The sequence below is a fragment of the Geotrypetes seraphini genome, chromosome 4, assembly GCF_902459505.1.
Source record: "Geotrypetes seraphini chromosome 4, aGeoSer1.1, whole genome shotgun sequence".
Lineage (NCBI taxonomy): Eukaryota > Metazoa > Chordata > Amphibia > Gymnophiona > Dermophiidae > Geotrypetes > Geotrypetes seraphini.
Genome location: NC_047087.1, coordinates 304129090 through 304150397, shown reverse-complemented (window position 1 = coordinate 304150397; position 21308 = coordinate 304129090). Strand labels below are relative to the sequence as shown.

Sequence of the window (21308 nt, the reverse complement as noted above, 5' to 3'; positions counted from 1 at the left end):
ACATTGTTTATCTGGATTTTCAGAAGGCATTCGACAAGGTTCCACATGAACGATTACTTCGGAAAATTGCAAGCCATGGTATCGATGGTGAAATACTCACATGGATTAAAAACTGTCTGGAGCATAGGAAACAGAGAGTGGGGGTAAATGGACAATACTCGGACTGGAAGAGCCAGTGGACCATGCTCTTCAACATCTTTATAAACGATCTGGACATTGGTGCGACGAGCGAGGTGATTAAATTTGTGGACGATACGAAGTTATTCAGAATAGTGAAGACACAGGGGGATTACAAAGATCTGCAATGTGACATAATCAAACTTGAGAAATGGGCATTGACATGGCAAATGAGGTTCAACGTGGATAAGTGTAAAGTGATGCATGTCGGTAACAAAAATCTCATGCACAAATACAGGATGTCTGGGGCAGTACTTGGAGAGACCTCCCAGGAAAGAGACTTGGGAGTTTTGATCGCCAAGTCGATTAAGCCGTCGGCACAATGCGCTGCGGCAGCAAAAAGGGAGAACAGAATGCTAAGAATGATAAAGAAGGGGATCACAAATAGATCGGAGAAGGTTATCATGCCGCTGTACCGGGCTATGGTGCGCCCTCACCTGGAGTACTGCATCCAGCACTGGTCGCCGTACATGAAGAAGGACACAGTACTATTCGAAAGGGTCCAGAGAAGAGCGACTAAAATGGTTAAAGGGCTGGAGGAATTGCCGTACAGTGAGAGACTGGAGAAACTAGGGCTCTTCTCCCTTGAAAAGAGGAGACATGATCGAAACATTCAAAATACTGAAGAGAATTGACTTAGCAGATAAAGACAGATTGTTCACACTCTCCAAGGTAGGGAGAAAGAGATGGCACTCTCCAAAGTTGAAAGGGGATAGATTCTATTCAAACGTAAGGAAGTTCTTCTTCACCCAGAAAGTGGTAGAAAACTGTAATGCTCTTCCGGAGGAAAACACCCTCCAGGTATTCAAGACAAAGTTGGACAAGTTCCTGCTAAACTGGAATGTATGCAGGTGAGTCTGGACTCATTTAGAGCACTGGTCTTTGACCTTGGGGCCGCCGCATGAGCAGACTGCTGGGCACGATGGACCACTGGTCTGATCCAGCAGCGGCTTCCAGCTCATGTGCCTTTCCTTGTATCTAGGCTCTGAAGATGTTCACCCAGGTCCACCTGCGGCTACACCTAGTAAGGTTTCTAATATATAAGCCCAACTATCAGTTATAGCCATAAGATCTAGAAGACTAGATATCAGCAGGTGTCTGCACTAAACTAATATGCACTCTGTATAGGACAGAGCTGTTTGGAAAAAAAGTTAAAAACAAAAGAGCACATGAATCTCACTACAGAATAGTACAGTGATATAGTAATTGGAGCTATCCAGGGAAAGCAGGCAGATATTCTCACAGATGTACAGAGCCCAGTACAGAAAGTCCTAAAGTGTACTGTCACTAACTTCTTAGAAATCTCTATATAGCCCATACCATGCATGCAAGAATGGCTTCCCACCAAACATTGGCTCATGGGGGTCATCAGTTCAATACACAAGCTAAGAAGCCAAGCAGGGGAGGTGGGAGGGTTGTGAGAATATCTGCCTGCTGTCCCTGGACTACTGCAACTCGGTCTATTTAAGTCTCACCAAGAAAGGTCTTCAAAGACTTCAGCAGATCCAGAATACCGCAGCTCTTGCTACAACTCCACTGGCTCCCAGTAATTTCCAGGATCTACTTTAAATGTGCCTGCCTAACTTTCAAGATCCTCTATGGCATTCTTCCCTCTTTAATTCCTCTATCTTGGAATGCTGCGAGACCCGACATCACCAGATCTATCCAAAAGCTCAAATTGTCTTTCCCCTCACTAAAAAGCATTACCTACATTGGAAAACTAGGGAAATCTCTTCACTTCAAAACTACAGAGCTCTGGAATAAGTTCCCTGCGCAACCTGGCCTCTTTCCAACTATTCCGTAGACACCTGAAAACTTGGCTATTTTAAAAAATGTAAATTTCCGCTTCCCTCTTCCACCAACTCCCAATGTACTTTCCTTTTAATTTTTGTAAACCATGTCAAGCTCTATATTTATAGAGAAGATGCGGTATATAAATTAAACTAACTAAACTAAACCTTAAGTTTATATACCGCATCCTCTCCAAGGAAGTGGAGCTCGGCACGGTTTACAAGAACTTAAAATATAAGAAGAGAAAGGAAAAGGTTTACATGAGCTTATATATAGAATGGAAGAGTAAGGGGGAAAATAGAATTACATGTTAGAGAAGAGCCAAGTTTTCAGTTGCTTGCGAAATAGTTGGAGAGAGCCCAGGTTCCGCAATGGGATAGTAAGGTCGTTCCAGAGATCTGTGATTTTGAAGAGAAGAGATTTTCCCAGTTTACCTGCATAGGGAATATTGCGTAGAGAATGCATAAGCATAAGTAACATGGTAACATAGTAGATGACAGCAGATAAAGACCCGAATGGTTCATCCAGTCTGCCCAACCTGATTCAATTTAATTTTTTTTATTTTTTTCTTAGCTATTTCTGGGCAAGAATCCAAAGCTCTACCCGGTACTGTGCTTGGGTTCCAACCTGCCGAAATCTCTGTTAAAACCTACTCCAGCCCCATCTATACCTTCCAGCCACTGAAGCCCTCTCCAGCCCATCCCCCACCAAACGGCCATACACAGACACAGACCGTGCAAGTCTGCCCAATACTGGCCTTAGTTCAATATTTAATATTATTTTCTGATTCTAGATCCTCTATGCTCATCCCATGCTTCTTTGAACTCAGACACAGTTTTACTCTCCACCACCTCTCTCAGGAGCGCATTCCAGGCATCCACCACCCTCTCTGTAAAGTAGAATTTCCTAACATTGCCTTTGAATCTACCACCCCTCAACCTCAAATTATGTCCTCTGGTTTTACCATTTTCCTTTCTCTGAAAAAGATTTTGTTCTACGTTAATACCCTTCAAGTATTTGAACGTCTGAATCATATCTCCCCTGTCTCTCCTTTCCTCTAGGGCAGTGATGGCTATCCTTTTGAGCCCGTAGTGCCCAAACTGCCGCACAAAACCAAAGAATTTCCTCAAAGTGCCAGCACGTCAATTAAACCTTAATAACAAGATTTTAGTATCTAAAAACTCTTTATAAAGTTGCCTGAACTATGTAACATCATTTTAAAAGTTGGAATCTTTGTATTGTCAGAGAATCAATTTGATTCACAATCCTTTGGTTTTCATTTCAATTTATTGGCAATTTATAATGTTTAAATGATTTCATTCATGGCCGAATACACACTTACTTTTCTCTGTCGCCGCACTCTTTGACCAAAAAGATTTGTAGCCTGCAACCACATCAAGGTAGACTCTTTCAGCAGCTCCCCCTCCCTCCCCCCTTACCTTTGTGGCCAAGTCAAAATGATCTACCAACAATAAAATTTTAAAAACACAAAGCACGCTGTAACCAGAGAAAATGTTAATTATCATTTATATTCCGCGGGTTTTCAAAGAGGTCAAGGCAGATGACTTTATGCAATGTCACCTCAGTAACAACTATACAAAAATAGACAAATATTCCCCCTCCCTTTTTACTAAACCGCGATAGCGGTTTTTAGCGCAGGGACCTGCGCAGAATGCCCCACGCTGCTCTTGAAGCTCATAGGCTCCCTGCGCTAAAAAACGCTATTGCGGTTTAGTAAAAGGGGGCCATAGTGCAAAATATAGACAGCATATATAAATTCTCAAAATGGACACATTTTGATCACTAAATTGAAAATAAAATCATTTTCCTACCTTTGGTAATTTCATGTCTCTGGTTGCACTTTATTCTTCTGACTGTGCATCCAATATTTCTTCCCTTTTTTCAGCCTCCTGTATGCTTTCTCTCCTCCAGACCTCATTCCCTCCCCAAACTTTTTCTTTGTTTCACCCTGCCCCCTTCTTTCTTTTTCTCTCTCTCCATACCCCCTTTCATTCTGTATGTCTGTCTTTCTCTCTCTCTCCGTGCCCCATTTTTGTTTCACCCAGCCCTCTTTCTTTTTTTTTTTTGGCTCCCTGTCCCCCCCTTTCTTTCTTTCTCTCCTTGCCTTCCCCTATGCCACCACCATTGGGAAAATGCTGCCACCGCCACTGGGGAATAGGCTGCCACTGCCGCTATTGGGAACAGGCCGGCGCCGAGTTCGCCCTGCTTCTCTTCCCCACGGGGCCGACCAACTCTCGCCACTCGACGTCAATTCTAACATCGGAGAGGATGTTCTGGGCCAGCCAGGCAGCGATTGGCTGGCCCAGAACGTCCTCTCCGACATCATAATTGACGCGGGTTGCGAGAGTTGGTCGGCCCCACAGGGAAAAGCAGGGAGAACTTGGCACCGGCCTGTTCCCAATGGCGGCAGTGGCACTCAAGTGGTTAAAGCACAGGTGTCAAAGTCGGTCCTCGAGGGCCAGAATCCAGTCGGGTTTTCAGGATTTCTCCAATGAATCTGCATGAGATCTATTTGCATGCACTGCTTTCAATGCATATTCATGGGGAAATCCAGAAAACCCGACTGGATTCCGGCCCTCGAGGAGGGACTTTGACACCCCTGGGCTAAAGAGACGCAGTTTGCCAGCCTAGGGAGAACACTGGAGGGTGGCCAGCTGTGCACCCCCTTGGGGCGTAAAACCGGGGCAGACCACCCCACCCCCACCTTGGTATGCCACTGTCTGTACCTCACTCCCTCCCTATGACCAAAAATTCTCCTTTCTTCTATTCCCCGTAGTACACAACCATCTCTTTCCCTCCCTTCCTCTCTCCCAAGTCCTTGCCTTCTGTGTCCAAAAACACATTCCCTCCCCCACCTCAGCATCTCTTTCCCTCCCTTCCTCTCTTCCAAGTCCATGCCTACTGTGTCCAAAAACCCATTCCCTCCCCCACCTCAGCATCTATTTCCCTCCCTTCCTCTCTTCCCAGTCCATGCCTTCTGTGTCCAACAACCCATTCCCTCCCCCACCTCAGCAATCTCTTTCCCTCCCTTCCTCTCTCCCAAGTTCATGCTTTCTGTGTCCAAAAACCCATTCCCTCCCCCACCTCAGCATCTCTTTCCTTCCTTTCCTCTCTCCCCGTCCATGCATATAAGCTTCTCACCTCCCAGCATATACGGTTCCTTCCGATTATTAATCCCCAAATGCATTACTCTGCATTGAATTTTAGTTGCCAGGCATTAGACCTTTCCTCTAACTTTTACAGATCCCTTTTTTCATATTTTCCACTCCCTCTTCGATGTCTACTCTGTTACCAAATCTTGGTATCATCTGCAAAAAGGCACACTTTTCCTTCTAACCCTTCAGTAATGTCACTCACAAACATATTGAACCAGGATCAGCACCGAACCCTGAGGGACTCCACTACTCACCTTTCCTTCCTCGAGCGACTTCCATTAACCACCACCCTCTGGCGTCTGTCTGACAGCCAGTTTCTAACCCAGTTCACACTTTGAGTCCTAACTTCAGCCCTTCAAGTTTGTTCAACAGTCTCCTATGAGGAACTGCATCAAAGGCTTTGCTGAAATCTAAGTAAATTACATCTAGCATATGTCCTTGATTCCAGCTCTCTGGTCACCCAATCAAAAAATTCAATCAGGTTCATTTGGCACGATTTACCTTTTGTAAAGCCATGTTGCCTTGGATCTTGTAACCCATTAGATTCAAGGAATTACATTATCCTTTCTTTCAGCAACACTTCCATTATTTTTCCAACACCGGCCTGTAGTTTCCTGCTTCTTCCCTGTGACCACTTTTGTGTATAGGGACCACATCCACTCTCCTCCAATCCCCAGGAACTACTCCCGTCTCAAGAGATTTGTTGAACAAGTCTTTAAATAGCACTCACCAGAACCTCTCTGAGCTCCCATAGTATCCTGGGATGGATCCCGTCTGGTCCCATCGCTTTGTCCACCTTCAGTTTTTCAAGTTGCTCATAAACACCCTCCTCCGTGAACGGCGCAGAATCTACTCCATTTTCTCGTGTAACTTTGCCGGACAATCTCGGTCCTTCTCCAGGATTTTCTTCTGTGAACACAGAACAGAAGTATTTGTTTAGCACATTTGCTTTTTCCTCATCACTCTCCACATATCGGTTCCCAGCATCTTTTAGTTTAACAATTCCATTTTTCATCTTCCTCCTTTCACTAATATATCTGAAAAAATTTTTGTCTCCCTTTTTTACATTTTTAGCCATTTGTTCTTCCGCCTGTGCTTTCGCCAGATGTATCTCTCTCTTGGCTTCTTTCAGTTTCACCCTGTAGTCCTTTTTGCACTCCTCTTCTTGGGTTTTTTTATATTTCATGAACGCCAACTCTTTCGCCTTTATTTTCTCCGCCACTAGTTTGGAGAACCATATCGGCTTCCTTTTTCTCTTGTTTTTATTGATTTTCTTCACATAAAGGTCCGTAGCCATTTTTATTGCTCCTTTCAGCTTAAGCCACTGTCTTTCCACTTCTCTTATGTCCTCCCATCCTAACAGCTCTTTCTTCAGGTACTCTCCCATTGTATTAAAGTCTGTACGTTTGAAATCTAGGACTTTAAGTATTGTGCGACCGCGCTCCGCTTTACCCATTATATCAAACCAAACCGTTTGATGATCGCTACTTCCCAGGTGAGCACACACTTGAACATTAGAGATACTCTCCATTTGTGAGGACCAAATCCAATATCGCTTTTTTCCCTTGTGGGTTCCGTCACCATTTGTCTGAGCAGAGCCTCTTGAAAGGCATCCACAATCTCCCTACTTCTTTCCAATTCCGCAGACGGAACATTCCAGTTCGCATCCGGCAGGTTGAAATCTCCCAACAGCAGAACCTCCTCTTTCCTTCCAAACTTTTGGATATCCACAATCAGATCCTTATCAATTTGCTGTGATTGAGTCGGAGGTCTGTAGACTACACCCACGTAGATAGAATTTCCATCTTCTCTTTTCAGAGCAATTCATATCACTTCTTCCTCTCCCCAGGTCCCTTGCATTTCGGTCGCTTGGATATTTGATCTTTACATAGAGAGCTACTCCTCCACCTTTTTGACCATCTCTGTCCTTCCTAAAAAGATTATATCCCGGTATGTTTGCATCCCATCCATGTGATTCACTGAACCATGTCCCTGTGATAGCAACAATATCTTAGTTTAACTGTGCTTTATCCCAGGACAAGCAAGCAGCATATTCTCAGAAATAGGAGGCTCCAGAAATGAGATGGAAGGAAGCTGGCAACTAAATAAAGAATACGTTTTATAGAACTGCTTAGCCGAACCAACTATGTTGTCTGGAATTAGTCTCCAGAAAGAAATGGTGTGTAAAAGTATAGACTGGGGATTTATAGTCTGATTTCTGAAATGTCTTCAATGGGAGAGGAACAGAGTGAACTACCAGGGTTGCCCCTTTTTTTTTTTAAATTTGCATGCTGTAACTACCTTCTGCTTGGCATCTCCAATCATTTTATTTGTTATTCTTAAAGTGTTGGCCCTATGGGTGCATCAAAACTGAAGAAAAGAGTCTCCTGGCTCCAGATTTCTGGAATCCCTCTCACTAGGGGTCAGACACTGATCATATCTGATTTTTTTTTTTGACACAAATGATGAGTTAACCAGAAATTTTTGTTCCCGATACTAGAGAATGACAGGGACAAATTTTTTCCCCGTCTCCGCAGGAACTCATTTTCCTGCCCCATTCCTACAAGTTCCTTTAAAATCGTAAGTGTTTGAGGCTTTTGCAGTTAAAGCAGAGCTTACAGGAACTCACAGGGACGGGATAGGGAAAAATTTGTTCCCATGTCATTCTTTACCAGATACAACATTTTTTTAAAGCTATATAGAATAAATGCTGAAATGTATGTGATGAGACTATCCTGAGTTAAACAGACAAATCAGGATGCTATAATTTACACACTTTAAAAACCATTAAAAAAATTTTGTTACATAGTTTGCAGTTCAAATATCTTACAATTACCCTATATTATAATTTAATTACATAAAAAGGAGAAAATTACTTTAATCGCTTCTTATCTAGTGTGAAGACCATATTACTCATTTTGAATTTATTCAACAAACTAGTTTTTAGAATCAGTTATCAAAAGCTACCGCTTCTATTTTTTGGGTAATTTATCAATAACTCATCTTGGAATACGCTTATGAATTTTTTTCCACTTTTCTGCAAGGAACTGAAAAGTTCTCCAAACCATCTGGATCATATTTATCATATGGGGAAAGTTCAGCTTGCACACTAACAAAGCAAAAGGAAAAAGGTCTTCGTGCCCTGCCAATGTAGCTACAGTAATCCCATAAATTCATTTATTTTACAAACTGAAAATAAATTCTACAGGCTATAGTTTTAAAGGTTTCTTTCTCTATTTTTGGGTCAAGAGTGGCTTTTTCCAAAGTCTTAAAAGATAAATTTTCCATTGGAACACAAGGAACTAGGCTGCTTTTTTTATTCTTCCTGTTGCCTAACTTCATCTTAAGTTTATCAATTTAAATGTAAAATGATATTTGTATTCTACTTCTAAGTTCAGTGCCAATTACACAAAAAAAAGACTAACCTTTCCTATCATGGGATACAGGGGATTGGCTACAGGATTCTGGGCTAGGTGACTCATTGGTCTAATCCAGTATGGCTATTCGTATGTTATCAAAATACAACTCAAAAATGTACTCCACCTATCCCAGTTCCCTCCATCCAACTCTGTCATCAAAATACTTGCTTAAAAAGGCCTGTGCCTTCGTTTACAAAATCTAAGTTAAAGTGATACAGGTGATCTTCCTTAAAAAAGTGCTTTTTTGGTTGATAGAAATATGCCCTCTGATTGATGAAATATTTAGTCACCAATCTTTTAGAGAGCACAATATACAAGACATACATTCATGTAAACAAAATGAACCCTAACCTCACACTGCTTATATACTGTGATTAAAATTTTGAAAAACATCCTTCAGATCAATAAATTGGAAAATAGCTGGCTTTCTCCCAGCTCTTACCTCTTATTATACTTTTGCTGTGGTATTTTGAACTAGTTGAAGTCATAGGTTCATTTTTTTTTGGTAACCCTAAATATGCCAAACTGGGATAATCAGTTAAGCCAAAATAATCATCTGGAGAACAGAGGTTTGATGTAAAAATATCACATAAAATGACCACTATCTCTACATTAACCTGATCTTTCACCGAAATGATATTCATACTGTTTCCCCAGCGCTCAGGTTTTCTGTCTCTTTTGCGAGTTTCAACTTGGCTTGTCAAGCTACTCATGTTATTCCTCATTTTCAAAAGGTTGTATATTTAATATATCAGATCCCCGAGGAAGGTGTGTTTTGCCGAAACATGGCCCGTGTTGGATCCTTCAATGACAAATGTGGACATTGTATTTTAAAGGATTAATTAAATAAAAGAAGCATCAAGAACATTGGATTTCCAGAGTTTCGATTGTTTGGGTTGTCCTTTTCTCCTGTGGAAATTTGGGTCTTTCTCTTCTTGCAATAACTTTATCCCTCCGTATTTGCGGGTGTTTGGAGCACAGCCCTCGTGAATACTGTAAATCTGGGAATACCGTTCCCTCCATATTCACAGTCACAGATTAATAAGATACATGCTCTTTACTATAGTTTCCAAACATTCAAAAACAAGTATCAGGTGGCAGTTTAAAGTTTAATTTATTACTGCATTTACTATTGAAGTTGCCACTGGTCATTTTTTTTTTTTTTTAAATCAACAACTTTATTCCTCATTGTATAAAAACGTATGAAATAAAGTATGAACTTACAGTATAAACAAGTTCTTCTATAATACTTGAATTGTATTGCTAAAATGTACAATTTAACTGACCATGTACGTGCATAGAATCCCAAGGTGGGGAGAACAAGAGGGCATTCTCTAAAGTTGAAAGGGGATAGATTCCGTACGAATGTAAGGAAGTTCTTCACTCAGAGAGTGGTAGAAAACTAGAACGTAGGGGAAAACACCATCCAGGGATTCAAGACAAAGTTAGACAAGTTCCTGCTGAACCGGAACGTTCGCAGGTAGGGCTAGTCTCAGTTAGGGCGCAGGTCTTTGACCAGAGGGCCGCCGCGTGAGCAGACTGCTGGGCACGATGGACCACTGGTCTGACCCAGCAGTGGCAATTCTTATGTTCTTATTAAATTATGGAAAAAAAAATCACTATACAAAATATCAGGACATAAAATCCACTTCAATGCTTATGTTAAACACAAATTCATATATCTCTTAGCAATGTGGAACATAATACTATAACATGTACTGATCACTTAATCAAGCGGTGTATTCATCTTTTTTGTTCTGTATATGCTCCATGTACAGGAGGAGGAGACAGAGAATAAGCGTGCACCAGGTGCCTCCTCAAGCAGTGGAAATGGATCATCGGCGTCTTCATCCTTATCCTCCTGTACATGTTTCATATGCAATGCAGGAGGAAGAGAAGGAGACAAAGGAGGGTGACTCCTCATGGATGGCTGATGTGGAAGAGAGCCAGGGACTTTCAGTATCTTTTGGAAATTCATTGTGATTTCAGTCTGGCTCTTCTGCTTCTTCGTTTCATTAAATATAGTCATGTATGTAGACATTACTACTTCTACCAACGCCTATTAACTCCTTAACCTTCAAGGCATGTGCCATGGATGAGGCAATGTCATTAAAATAGTCCACAAAGGTATAGAACCTATGCAGACTCTCTGCAATATTGTCCAATGTAAACTTGTTTTCTGGCACCTCTCCATCCTCTTCTTCAACTGGTATTGCCCGACTAAGAAAATAATTTTGGGAGTTTGGACTTTGTCGCTCCCACCATCTTATTGGGCATGGTGTAACCACCTGCATGCTCATATGCTTTTGGAAAGAGGTTGGGTGCGTGGTTCTTTTGGACAAAAAAATATTTTTCTTAAAATTTGGAGTCCTTACATATATTCTTTGCCTCATAAGGCTCACAGTCTAATTCAGAATTCTCTGCGAGTCCTGAGATTAATATCTCTGTACTATGATGTCCTGAATAATTGAGGATGGATGAGTTAAACGATGAGTGCTGCTAATTTTCTGGTTGTTGCACCCCCTTTTTTATTGTCTCTCTTCTTGTTGTGAGGTGACAGGGTGGTTGGAGGGGAGTGCAGGAAGGGGTAGGGATACTGATGTGTTCTATTTATATTTTGTAGATAATACATATCCTGTGCAAGGTTGCACTGTTTTGTATTGCTTTATCATCAATAAAAATCGTTATACCTAAATTGGACAACTGGTTGATTAACTAAGGGTACAGTTACTTTTTCACATGATTTAAGAAATCCAGAAATCCAACACTCATAAGTAAACATGCTGAAACGGGATATCAAATATTAATAAACAAACACATAAAAGTTTTAAATTTATGTTCTCTTTATCTAAAACAGTATTATATTTTGTTTAAAGACTAGAAATCTGGATATGCTGTAACCAATTTTGTCCACATTATTCGCCTCTATTCTCATTTATAAAAAGCTCGACTCGGGTGTGATCCAGTGGTCACATATATGGCAATTCTATAAAGAACACAATTAGTCACGTTTGCCACAATTCTGAGTGCTACCGTATTTCCCTGAAATTAAGACACTGTCCCAAAAAAGGCACTATGTCTCATTTTTGTGGTAGGTCTTCTTTTTTCATGTATTGTATAACAATCGTCTATCCCTTCCTCTCCTCCATCCCAATTCTTCCTATTTCCTTTCTCTCCCCCACATGTGCAGCATCTTTCCTCACCTCTCACTCATCCCCTTGTGCAGTGTCTTTCTGTCCTTCCCTACCATCCCCCTGTGCAGCAGAACCTTTGCAGCTTCTATCCCTCCCTCCCTCCCATCCCTTGTGCAGTGGAACCCTTGCAGCTTGTATCCCTCTTTCCCTTGTGTAGCAGAACCCTTGCAGCTTGTATCCCTTCCTTCCATCCCTTGCAGCTTTTATCCCTCCCCCCATCCCTCGTGCATCAAAACCCTTGCAGTTTATATCCATCCCTCCCATCCCTTGTGCAGCAGAACCCTTGCAGCTTGTATCCCTCCCTCCCATCCCTTGTGCAGCAGAACCCTCGCAGCTTGTATCACTCCCTCCCATCCCTTGTGCAGCAGAAACCTTGCAGCTTGTATCCCTCCCTCCCCCACCGCGCACCCACCCGCCAACCTTTCCATCTCTCCTGCCGACCGTGAGACCGAAATACGGTACCTTGTAACAAACTGCAGCATCGCAGACAGGCTGCTACGCAGACTTCTCCTGCCCGGGCGCGTGTGTCGCGTTGTTGATGACATCATCAGTGATGTGGCAGGGAATGTCCAGGCAGGAAAAGGCTGCAAAGCAGCCTGTCTACATTGCAGTGGTGCTGCTGTTTGTTACAAGGTACAGTATTTCGGTCTCGCAGTTGGCAGGAGAGATGGAAGGGTCGGCAGGGCTTATTTTTCGGGGGTAGGGCTTATATTAAGACCTACCCCGAAAATCATGCTAGGGCTTAATTTCAGGTTAGATCTTATTTTCAGGGAAACACGGTATTTCATGAATATGCACTCTCATATAGCACATATTTTACAGGTAGGCAAACATATAGACAAGTCTGGGCACAATTTAAATTTATCCACTTAACCCAATATGTTACACACATCTCCAGCACTTAGATGCACACCTCTATGACTAGAGTAAGTGCCTACACTTAAATTGTAGGCGTATAAAGATATACATATTTTTTAGACAGGTAATTATTTTGTACCTGGGGCAATGAAGTGTTAAGTGACTTCCCCAGAGTCACAAGGAGCTGCAGTGGGAATTGAACTCATCACCTCAGAATGTTGAGGCAACTGCTCTAACCACTAGGCCACTCCTACATAGTATTCTACAAAAGGGAAGGAGGTGCCCATATAGAATAGGCTCCTATGAGATACCTTCAGTTATAGAATTATCTTCTTAGAGGGCAATTCTTTAAGGGAATTTCTATTTCTAGGCATCAAGAATGTAAATAACTAGAATATACCTTCACATATACAAATAACATTTTATAAAATAACTTGGAATACTGGCATTTATCTAAATATAATGGCACATAGTTTGAAGGTAGGCATACATATGGGTGCACTTAGCACAATTTAATGTGATACCTTCCAGCACATTTCTAATACATCTCTAAAATAGGGCCATTTTTTATTTTCGCATGTCTCACTAATTTTTTCATTAGCACATGGAACTTGAAAAAAAACAAAAAACAACCAACTAACAAGAGAGCGCTTACCATCTCAGCATTAGCTAGTTAACTAACTAAACATATTCACACTAGTGCATGCTTATGCTTCGCCCATTCTCTGCCCATTACATGCCCCTTCTAAAAAATTATTTGTGAAATATAGTTAACACACATAGCACTGGATTTGTGCATGCACTTCATTAGAGCGGTCGCGACTTCTTGGGTGGAGTCCAAAGGCTTTTCCTTAGAGGAGATTTGTAGGGCCGTGATGTGGTCCTCCTCGAATACGTTCTCCAAGCATTACTGTTTGGATGTGACCGCGCTTGGGGAGTCTGCATTTGGTGCTTTGGTTATCACGAAGGCTGCGTTGGCTTCCCACCCTGCTGAGGATTACATCCCACTAGTGTCTGGATTCATCTGCTGCTGTTGCTAAGGAAGGAAAAATTATGCCTTGCCTGTTAATTTTCTTTCCTTTAGACACAGCAGATGAATCCAGAGCCCCGCCCATTCAGGATTTGGGATTTTTCTGCGGTTGCTTCCCATTGAGGGGGTTTTTCGCAGCATTGTTGCGGTTGCTTGTTGTTAGTCCAATGGTTGGACTTTGTTCTGGGACATAAGTTTTTTATATACATGCAGTTGTGTGGTTCCTGATGCTTGGGCAAGGAGCGATACTAAATAGCAAGAAAAGGTTCCATCCAAGAGGAGATAAAGCTCAATGATCATTAATAAAAAGATCCCTAAGTTTTAAGTTGCACCTACTGTACACCGATAAATAAATTCACCCATCTAAAATCTTTATTGTATGCTACAAGTCACTTATGTACTCACTACAAATGATGCACTTCTAAATCTAAGAGACAAGCTTAGTAATAAATTACAAGAATAGAAAACATCAGGGCTGTGGAGTAGGAAACAAATTTTTGGGTTACTGGTGTTGGAGTTGGTAAAAAATGTGTTGACTCCAACTAGGAGTTAAATTATATGTCATGCAAATATTATAATGCTTAAATTTCTTATTTTACAGATGACCCATTTTTTCAGGGTATGTTTTACTTTTAGAATATATTACGGTATCAAGTTCTTTGATGATTACAAAATGTAATATATTTTAGGATATTTATATTAGTGAAAGTGGCACCTGAAGAATGACAAGGAGACAAAGTTTATCCCCGTCCTATGCCCACACAAGCCTCATATAGTTATGCATTTTATTAAAGTATAAAAAAAACAATATTCAGTACAACTGTCATTTTATAAATAACAAATACAGAACAAGGATCAACAAAACCCCTGTCTCCCCTCCTCCTCACAAATATCGCCTCCACTATCGAGACAACTGAACAAGCCAAATTACTACAAAATGCTACATAGAAAAATCATGCTAACAGAATAACTAAGTCACACATACAGAATACTAATACCAAATCCATAACAGTGACCAAGAATGATTAAACAAATTAAACCAAAGTCCCCAAAAGCCATACCTTGCATGCAGTACAACACCTATCCTCCTATATAATAAAACCCTAGCTGCGCATGTGCACTCTTACCTGCGTGCTTCCGTGATCTCTGATCTGTGGCCGCAGGAAGTGCGCAATGCGCGAGTCCCCAGCCTTACAGCACCTAACTACACTCGCCGGCAGGACTGGCCGCCAGTGCTGGACTCCCTGCTCTCTATGAGATTGCGGTGTCGGCTCCTCTCACAAGCCGCACCAGCGTCAGAGAAGGCTTCCGACGCTGGCGGGGATCGAGAGGAGCCGCGGTGACACCTTTAAACTTAAAAAAAGTTCTTCGCGGTCTGACCGGCTCACGTAGTCCCTTGCCGCCCCCCCCTTCCCTTCCAGCAGTCCAAACTCAAAACCTGCCGACTCCAGCAGCGTCTGCAGCACTCTACACACGCTGCTTCGGGGCCTTCTACTGCCCTGATTTGCTCTGTCACGTCTCTGATGATGTCATCAGGGACGTGGCCAGAGTAAATCAGGGCAGTAGAAGGCCCCGAAGCAGCATGTGTAGAGTGCTGCAGACGCTGCTGGAGTCAGCAGGTTTGTCGGGACTGTCTGAAGGGAAGGGGGGGGGCAGCAAAGGACTAAGGGAGCTCGCCAGACCGCAGGAAGGGAAAAGGGGGGGGTAGGAGAAATGCTGCTGCTGCACAGGGAAGTGCTGTGGGGGGAGGGAATGCTGCTGCTGTGGCTGCTGCACAGGGAAGTGGGGGATCAAAATGCTGCTGCTGCACAGGGAAGTAGGGTAGGGGAAATGCTGCTGCACAGGGAAATGGAGGGGGAGGAAACGTTGCTGTGGCTGCTGCATAGGGAAGTGGGGGGAGAGAAATGCTGCTGCACAGGAGGCAGGGAGAGAGACAGAAAGATAGAAAGACAGACAGCGGGCGGCAGGGAGACAGAAAGAAAAGAAGAAAGACACAGGGGTAGGGAGAGACACAGAAAGACAGACAGACAAAGGGGGCCAGGGAGAGAGACAGACAGAAAAAAAGTCAGCGGGAGGGAGAGATACAAAAATAAAGAAAGACAGACATATATTCTAGCACCTGATAATGCAATGGGCTAAAATATAGGTATATAAATAAAGGAGTCAGAGTAAAAGGTTTTAGGTATCAACTCCACAGCCCTGGAAAACTTGTATAGATATTAATAAAATTTAGGTATATAAATAAAGGAGTCAGAGTAAAAGGTTTTAGGTATCAACTCCACAGCCCTGGAAAACTTGTATAGATATTAATAAAATTTAGAAGTAGCAACTGCAGGAACATATCCTAAGTACTGTACTTGTTTTGCACATACCCTTCAGTGATTAAAAATGGCCCTAGGCATTGGTTTCAAACCTTGCAAAACAAAAGAGGAACAAGACCTCACTCTAAGTTATAGATAACCACAAACTTTTGTATTTGCTATATTTGTGCAGCACAACCATCACAATTTCCCATGCTCCCATGTTAGTCAACAATTTGAAGTACCACTTAGCTGTAGATATTTGTACCATTTGGTGGCACCAACATCATCATTTTTAGTTATACTTGACAAATGAAGTGTGTAATTATATATATACACATACATTCATAAGAAAATGTAGAACCTATATGCATGTGTGTGTATACACACAGGAGCCATCTTTTCAAAATTATTGGGAACATCTCTCAATATTGGGGGTGCTCAAGCACCAACAGGGCTGGTTCCTACATGTATACACCTACCTACACACAAATTCTACTTTTTGTTGTGAATTACTGCAGCCCATAATGGTACAATCTAATTCAGCTGTCTTTTCTCCAATTTTCTCCTACACACCTATCTGTCCACTGAGCCAAGATATACAATTAAAGATCCACGATCAGCACAACAAAGCTGAATTTTGGTATAAATACCAATTTTAAAGTTCATAATAAAAAAATTAGAATACATTACTGCCGCAAATATCAGAAAAAAAAGAACCAATATCACAATAAAGAAAAAAAAATGATTTTGCTTTCAACAGAATTCTGAAGCAGTGCTTATTTTGCTGCAATGAAGAAAGAAAGAAAAAAAAGAAAGAAAAGAAAAGCCGTGCTATTCAGCAGCCTCACTCCTTTAATAATACTTAATAGCAATAAATGCTCATTACCCACCAGGTTAAAACAGCACTATATTAACAGCAGCAGCTCTTTATCCCACAGAAACACTTTCAACATTATTTAGGCTCTCCACAAGCAATATAACAGCACGATTTCACACACAAGAGAGAAAAAAAAAATGTTTTCCTTTCTTCCCTCATTCCTCCCCAGAGCATTTGCGAAATGATAAAAACAGTTATATCGCCCACACCCCTTTGCAACTTCTTCAAAGACAACATCCCCCAAAAAATGACATCAGCTAGTGCCTCTCTCGTTCGTACACACACAAAACACAGGGCAAACATTCTGCCCCCGTCCCTCACGCTCCCGCCCCCAAGCGTGGATGCAAAGTTTAAATACACACAAAACGGCGAAGTCCCCTCCTTCTTCTCACATTCCTCTATATGAAATCCCGAAACTCCCAACTCCTTTTCATGCAAGCGCCGCAGAGATGGAAGAAGCCACGAGACGCACCATGAGCAGAGGCGGAATCCCTGGCGCGCGCGCCGCCAGCCCGGACCAACGCCACAAGACCTCCACACAAGACACTCCGCCGCAGAGACCTCCACAGCAGAAACGCCGCTGCGGACTGGTGTATGGGGGGGGCAACAGCAGCAGCAGCGCTCTCGCCACTCTTCCCCGCCCACCACTTCTACCACGCCTACCGCTTCTCCGGCCTCTATAGCGCGACGCCTTCGCCTAGGTGCTGCCCGAGAGGCGTAAACCGACAACGAACGAGCAGGCATGCGCACGGACACGCAAGCTCTTCAAGCACGCTCAGGTTTGGAGCCCGTAAAGGCTGCTGGGAGATGTAGTGTTCCGCCCCTTGACCTATAGCAGAGCACAGGAAAATGAAACTACAACTCCCTGCGACGCCGAAGAGGCACGACTCCCGAAGTGAGGTGGTGGGGACGACGCAGGCGCACAGGTTAGGCGGGAAGAAATGAGAATGTAACTGCTAATGTCTAGCTGGAGAGCTTGGGTAGGACGTAGGAATATGTGGGAATGGGTGAGCGTCTTTGACTTAGTGTAGAAGGGACTGCAGATGCATATAAAGGCAGTTAATAAATCCCAATATATATACAAATATTAGTGTTGAAATTATTGACGTGCAAAAGATGGTTATGAAGTATTAGTTCTGTGGACATGAAACTTTTCTAAGGAAACAGGACAGAACACAGTGTTTTCCATTTTCTCTGACATTAAAATAGCAGCAGAAGAGGAGGGACCCAGAATAGGGGTACCAGATTTTCCAGGCCCACCCTTCACTGCCTGCTCTTGTTGGGCAGGAGGGCATCCGCCCTACATGGATGCCCTCCTGCCAAACAGCGATTTGTTGGAAGATCTTCAAAACCTAGCCAAAGTGCCAGGTTTTGAAAAGCTGTCTGGACCCCAGACGTGTCATCAAAAGGAGGACACGTCTGGTAACCCTAACCTAAAAGGAAAACATCACCTTGTAGGCAGGACCTGCCCACCAGGGCATGCAACATCCTCTTTTACTGAGGATGTGGCTCCAGAGGCTTCTGCCCAGGAGGGAAGGGTTAGGACAGCTGTTGTAGTTGATGATTCATTCATTAGGTATGTAGCTAGCTAGGTGGCAGGTGGGAGTGAGTGTCACCTGGTGTGAAGGTGGCGAACCTCACATGTCACTTAGATAGGATTTAGATAGTGCTGGGGAGAAGCCAGCTGTCTTGGTACATATAGGTACCAATGATATCGGAAAATGTGAGAGGGAGGTTCTGGAAGCCAAATTTAGGCTCTTAAGTAGAAAGCTGAAATCTAGATCCTCTGGGGTAGCATTTTCAGAAATGCTCTTAGATCTACATCCAAGAGCTCCAAAGTCTCAATGCATGTTTGAGACGATGGTGGAGGGATGAGGGATTTAGATGTGTTAGGAACTGGGCAACCTTCTGGGAAAGGGGGAGCTTGTTCTGAAAGGATGAACTCCACCTTAGTCAGGATTGAACCAGGTTGCTGGTGCTAACATTTGAAAAGGAGATAGAGCTTTAAACTGAGATGCAGGGGAAAGCGGACAGTTGCCCAGGAGCAAATGGTTCAGTGTGACGTATCCTTGAAGGATACTATTGAAACAGGATATTTAGGAAGTCCCAGAAGAGAGGTTTAATAATCGTAAAAGAAAGCCAGGAGTGTTTAAGAGGAAGGCAGAGTAAAAGACTCAAATGTTCCCTGTTTTCTCAGCAGCCTATAATTATGAGGAAAAAACAGAGTTTGAAGTGTCTATATAATGCTAGAAGCCTAAAAAAATAAAATAAGAGAGTAAGAGTGTATAGCATTGAATGATGAGGTAGATATAATAGGCACCTCAGAGACCTGATGGAAGGAGGACAATCAGTGGGACACTGTATTACCTGGGTACAAATTATATTGCAAAGAAGAGTAGATCAAATTGGAAGTGGGGTTGTGCTATATGTTAAAGAGTGAACTGAATCAAATAAAAAAAAACATTCTGCATGACATAGATAGGTGTGAAATCCATATGGATAACAATTCCATGTGTAAAGAGAAGGAATACAACATAGAAATATAGTGCCCATCCACTATCTCCTCTCCCTAAGAAGGTAGGGTTATACTATTGTTCCCTGGAACAAAATGAGCAGAGAGATGAAGAAATGTTTTCAATGATTAGGAAAGATGGAGAATTGGGCAACAGCATAATAATGGGTTATTTCAATTACCACAAAATATTAAGGAGAGAGCATGCAAATCAACCAATCACATACACATGCCCTGTATGGAACCCCAGAAGAACTCCACTACTCTCCAAGGCCCCACTCTATTCTGAAGCAAAATAATAAGAAGTAGAGAAAAACCTCAGTTTAGTTTCATTGGTTAAAAAAAACCCAAAAAAACTTCACTTCTGAAAGCAACAGCTCAATAGAAATCCTCCAATGAGACTTCAAATGGGTGATGGGGCCGTTGGACGATGGGGATAGGAAGGGAGTGATTAAGGAGGATAAAGAGGTAGCTGAGAGGTTGAACACGTTCTTCTCGTCGGTTTTCACGAGCGAAGACACATCTAATATACCGGACTCAGAGGAGCTCATGAGTGGGGAATAGGCCGAAAAATTGGAGCACATAGAGGTAAGTAAGGAGGATATCCTCAAACAGATAGACAGGTTAAAATGCGGTAAATCACCGGGCCCGGACGGGATCCACCCAAGGGTTCTGAAGGAACTAAGACAAGAAATAGCGGGCACAATCCAGCATGTTTGCAACCTATCCTTGAAAACTGGTGAGGTACCAGAGGACTGGAAATTGGCAAATGTCACACCTATCTTCAAGAAGGGATCGAGGGGTGACCCCGGGAACTACAGGCCGGTGAGCCTGACTTCAATTATAGGGAAGATGGTGGAAGCTATGATCAAGGACGGCATTTGCGAGCACATCGAGAGGAATGGCCTACTGAGAACAAGCCAGCACGGATTCTGTAAGGGAAGGTCGTGCCTAACGAACCTTCTGTACTTCTTTGAGGGAATAAGCAGTCGGGTGGACAATGGGGAACCCATAGACATCATTTACCTCGATTTTTAAAAGGCTTTCGACAAGGTGCCACATGAAAGGCTGCTTAGGAAGCTGTGGAACCACGGGGTGGGAGGGGATGTGCACAGATGGATCAAGCACTGGTTGTCGGGTAGACTGCAGAGGGTCGGAGTGAAGGGCTAATATTCTGACTGGCGGGGAGTCACAAGCGGTGTGCCACAGGGATCGGTGCTGGGGCCGTTACTCTTCAACATATTTATCAATGACCTGGAAAAGGAGGCAAAGTGCGAGGTTATAAAATTTGCAGACGATACCAAACTGTGCGGCAGAGTTAGGTCCAGGGAGGAGTGTGAGGACCTGCAAAGGGACCTGGACAAGCTGGAAGACTGGGCAAACAAATGGCAAATGCGCTTTAACGTGGAATAATGCAAGGTCATGCATATAGGGAAAAAGAACCCGTTGTTCAACTACAAATTGGGGGGGGCATTGTTGGGAGACAGCAGACTTGAGAGAGACTTGGGTGTGCTGGTGGATGCATCACTGAAGCCATCTGCACAGTGCGCAGCAGCCTCGAAAAAAGCCAACAGGATGCTGGGCATCATAAAGAGGGGCATAACAACCAGGACGCGGGAAGTCATCATGCCATTGTATCGAGCGATGGTGCGTCCACATCTGGAATACTGCGTTCAGTATTGGTCACCGCACCTCAAGAAGGACATGGCGGTACTTGAGAGAGTCCAAAGGAGAGCAACGAAACTGGTAAAAGGGCTGGAACACTGCCCATACGCCGAGAGGTTGGATAGGCTGGGGCTCTTCTCTCTGGAAAAAAGGAGGCTCAGGGGAGATATGATAGAGACCTTCAAGATCATGAGGGGCATAGAGAGGGTGGATAGGAACAGATTCTTCAGACTGAAGGGGACAACAAGTACGAGGGGGCATTCGGAGAAACTGAAGGGAGATAGGTTCAAAACAAATGCAAGGAAG

The 21308-nt window shown here is 43.0% G+C and overlaps 1 protein-coding gene across 7 annotated transcripts in view; it reads right to left on the bottom strand.

Moving 5' to 3' along the window:
* Positions 1-21308, bottom strand: part of ADD3 (adducin 3) — a 380040-nt gene that overhangs the window by 237430 nt on the left and 121302 nt on the right. For 3 of the 7 annotated variants that reach the window (XM_033942114.1, XM_033942122.1, XM_033942121.1), the window contains exon 1: positions 17298-17482. The exons of 1 other annotated variant lie outside the window; for it this stretch is intronic. The gene's annotated coding sequence lies outside the window, so the exon portion shown is untranslated. 3 more of the 7 variants (XM_033942115.1, XM_033942119.1, XM_033942118.1) reach the window with 3 other exon arrangements.